The following is a 4,359-nucleotide window of genomic DNA, read 5'->3' on the forward strand; positions in this document are numbered from 1 at the left end:
GTATAATCAATTAAATAATACTGTATATCATATTTACATAATGGAATTCCTATCATACTTATAGTAGTTATTTCATAACTTAAAATAACAATGTTTATCTTCTGTAAGGCCTAGTGCACACCAGAGCGGTTCTGCTGCGGTTTGCGATCCGCTTGCGGGTGCGGATCCGCTAGGGTAATGTATTTCAATTGGCTGGTGCACACCAGAGCGGTAGGCGTTTTGCAGAAACGCATACTCCCGGGCTGCTGCAGATTTTGGATTGCGGAGGCGTTTCTGCCTCAATGTCAAGTATAGGAAAAACGCAAACCGCTCTGAAAAACGGCACTTCAGAGCGGTTTGCCAGGCGTTTTTTTGTTACAGTAGCTGTTCAGTAACAGCTTTAACTGTAACAATACATGAAATCTACTACACCAAAAACGCTTCACAAAACCGCAAAATGCTAGGTGAAACGCTACAGAAAAAGAAGAAAAAGCGTTTCAAAATCTGCTAGCATTTTGCGGATCTGCTAGCGGTTTTTGGTGTGCACCAGGCCATTGTGAGTGTTTTGTGATAACAATAACTTTATTGTAATAATAACTTTATTGTAAGAACAATGACTTTATTGAGATAAAAAATGCTATATTGTAATGATAATCACTGTATTGGAATAACAATGGCTATAGTCAGAACAATGACTTTATTGTAATAACAATTATTATATTGTAATAATAATGACTTTGTTTTAATGTGAACCCGAGGTAAGAATAAACTGATGAGATAAACAATTGTATTTTTCCTCCTACTCCTAAAAATGACTTTTTTTTTTAAGATATCGCATGGCTTTATTTTATATTTAAACATTTACAAAGTAGATTGATTTTATTTATTTTTTTGCCTCTGCTCAGTGAGTCTATTAAGTGTCCCAGAGTTAAAATACATAAACTATTGACCTTTTTTTTTTATCTCCCTCTGCTCTCAGAAGTTGTATTCTGTCAGTAAAACTTTTATGGCTGTAATTTGCTTATCAGTGATGGTTACTATATTCCCGACAAGCTACCAACGAGACAGAAGCTGTCACTTCCATGCCAAGAAATTAACTCTTTCAGGCAGCAAAAAAAAAGTAAAACATCCTTGTTATCAAAGTTTTGTACTGTACATTAGAGATGGCCCGAACCTCCGATTTTAGGTACGCGAACCCACTTCGCGAACCTACCGCGAAAGTTCGGTTCAATAGACTTCAATGGGGAGGCGAACTTGGAAAATTAGAAAAAATTATGCTGGCCAGAAAAGAGATGGAAAACATGTTTCAAGGGGTCTAACACCTGGAGGGAGACATGGTTGAGTCGGATAGACGTCAAAAGTCCCGGAAATGTTTTTGATTTTGAGGCACAACAGTGTTTTAAGGGCAGAAATCACATTAAATGCTAAATTGCAGGCCTAATCTACTTTGTAACATCTTGCATGTGTATACATCAATCAGGGAGTGTAATTCTTCCTCCCTCCTCCCCCTTGTCTTGTCTTCCAGGGATTTTTAGGATGTCAAAAGCCAGCTTACATACATTGGCCAGGAATTGAACCCATGTCAACTGCTTTGAAGGCAGCTATGCTCACCACTATACCACCACCAACACTACATGCTGAAGCCAGCCTAGCATGTACCATTGTGATATACCCAAGAGAAGAATGAGCTTGCTTATTTGCCTAATTTGCTAGATGAAAGCAGTGGGACACATGGTGATACTGCTTACAGGCTTCAATTCAAGACTTCAGAAAGATCATGTGCCCCCATGGATGATGCTGGTGTAACACACACAGCAAAGGACAGCAATTTGAAGTCTGGAAGTTTCCAGGGCAAGGGTGGGAAGGATGAAAAGCTAGGTGGCCATGCAACCATTCCTGCTAACCTAAAGCTTACTTGTGTCTTACAACACATTGGCTTAAGACTTTACCAAATTCAATGCTCCAATATGGGGAAGATTCTCTGTTTGCTGTGTTTTTTTTTTTAAGTGTGGTGTCACAGTTCACTCATCTCTTTAACTACAAGAAAGGCCCAGGAGTAGTCTTAGCTACCGTAATATCTATGTTACGGCAGGGCCCTTATTACACTTTCTCTTACAGGGCTATGGAAACCGTTTTGCCCATGCGATAAAACGAGGTGCAAAAATGAAATCATGCTTAGCAGAGGATGGTTTCGATCCATCATCCTCTGGGTTATGGGCCCAGCATGCTTCCGCTGCACCACTCTGCTTACAGGCTGTCCCTGGGTGGGCTTGAACCACCAACCTTTCGGTTATCAGCTGAATGCGCAAACTGATTGTGCCACAGAGACTGTGCATGCAGTTGCTGTGGAATTATTTTATGGGGATGTATGCGTGTCTTCTGGAGGTAGGAAGTAAGTCTGCTCCAAGCAGTTTCAGCATGTAGCGTTGGTGGTATAGTGATGAGCATAGCTGCCTTCCAAGCAGCTGACCTGGGGTCGATTCCTGGCCAATGTATGTGAGCTGGCTTTTGACCTCCTACAAATCCCTAAGCAAGCTAATTTTTCTCTTGGGTATATAATGGTACATGCTAGGCTGGCTTCAGCATGTAGTGTTGGTGGTATAGTGGTGAGCATAGCTGCCTTCCAACAGCTGACCTGGGTTCGATTCCTGGCCAATGTATGTGAGCTGGCTTTTGACCTCCTACAAATCCCTAAGCAAGCTAATTTTTCTCTTGGGTATATAATGGTACATGCTAGGCTGGCTTCAGCATGTAGCGTTGGTGGTACAGTGGTGAGCATAGCTGCCTTCAAAGCAGTGGGCCTGGGTTCGATTCCTGGCTTAAAGTATGTAAGCTGGCTTTTGACATCCTACAAATCCCTGGAAGACAAGACGAGGGAGAAGGGATAAAAAAAAAAAAGGACAAGAATAAGATTAGCTCTCAAAAGAGCTGTTGTGGGGTGCTATTTTGGAAATAACAATCAGCCAGGAGCAAGGTAACAAGCTTTCAAGCAGGCAATGTGCAATTTAATTGAGCATGGGGAGGAAGCCCTGAGGCAGCTGGAAAAGGAGCAGATGGCAGCACAAGAGGGCTTACAGGTAATGGAGGAGGTGGAGGAGTTGGAGGTCCCTAACCTGAATTCTGAGGAGGAGGAGCAGAGTGCCGCAGGCGTTGTATGGGGATGGCGGCTTGAGGAGGATGACACGGCATAGGAAGAGGACAGGCATGTGATATGGGACAACGACGCCGATGAAGATGTTGTTGCCAATGCCCACTTGTTTCCCATGGGTGTGCACATGTTGCGCTGCCTTCGCAGGGACCCAGATGCGTTCAAGGGAGGACATCTGGATCACCTTGATGCTTGACCCACATCTGAAGGGGAAGCTGGAAGAGTTAATGACGCCATCCACCTCCTAGCAACGCACAAGGGAGTTGCAGGGGGCCCTTGTGCGCAGACTACTGGAAGCATTCCCCCAGCCTTCCACCCCCACTGTAACTGCTCTGCCAACCCAGCAACAGGTGCCTGACATCGCCACCAGCAGCACAACAACTACCACCAGCAGCAGCAGCAACTGGCGCCCCAGAGATCTGAAGAGCCTAAGCAACAGCCTGTATGCAGTGCAGCAGCCCAGAACAGAGGTGCCAGCCACAGCATCCACCTCCAACCAGCACCAGCAGCGACTAACCAGCATGGCGGCTGACTACATGGGGTCATTCAGCGGGCTCGATGAAACTGACAGCTACGTGAACCCCTTGGAGTACTGGGTCAAGAGACTGGACATCTGGAGAGAGCTTGCCCAGTATGCCCTGGAACTCCTGTCCTGCCCCCCTTCCTTTGTCCTCTCCAAGAGATGCTTCAGTGCGGCCAGTGGCGTGGTCACCGAGAAGCGCTCTCGGCTCTCCCACGCCTCTGTGGACAAACTCACCTTCCTGAAAATCAACCAGGCTTGGGTGGAAGGTGAGTTCCTGGCCCCTATTGTCGGACACAGAGGGACATGAAGTGGCTGCTGCAATGTGTTAACCATGCCTGCCTTTCTAAAGAAAGTTACTACCTGGCTACCTTGGCTCATTTTCCGGCTGTGCTACTACCAGTGAGTTGCCATGGTCCTTCTGTGCTGCCGAACTGACCGTCCGCTTTGTCCTCCAGACTCAGTCGCTACTACACTCTGCGTTCACACTGCCCAGGTTACCGGGCGCATCTAATGTTTGGGGCAGCACTATTGCACTGTGGTACTACCAGTGAGTTGCCATGGTCCTTCTGTGCTGCTGAACTGACCGGCTGCTTTGTCCTCCTGACTCAGTCGCTACTAAAGTCTGCGTTCACACTGCCCAGGATCACTGACAACTCTGCTGTTATGTCATTGCTAATCACTGCAACCCCCCCCCCCCCCCCCATGAAAA

General features: G+C 46.0%; 1 non-coding gene across 1 annotated transcript; it reads right to left on the reverse strand.

The window, feature by feature from the left end:
- Positions 1-2,234: 2,234 nt before the first annotated feature.
- Positions 2,235-2,308, reverse strand: TRNAI-GAU (transfer RNA isoleucine (anticodon GAU)). Its single transcript has one exon. It is a non-coding gene; the product is annotated as a tRNA-Ile (tRNA).
- Positions 2,309-4,359: the final 2,051 nt, after the last annotated feature.

The sequence above is a fragment of the Hyperolius riggenbachi genome, chromosome 8 (genome assembly GCF_040937935.1).
Source record: "Hyperolius riggenbachi isolate aHypRig1 chromosome 8, aHypRig1.pri, whole genome shotgun sequence".
In the NCBI taxonomy this organism is placed as follows: domain Eukaryota; kingdom Metazoa; phylum Chordata; class Amphibia; order Anura; family Hyperoliidae; genus Hyperolius; species Hyperolius riggenbachi.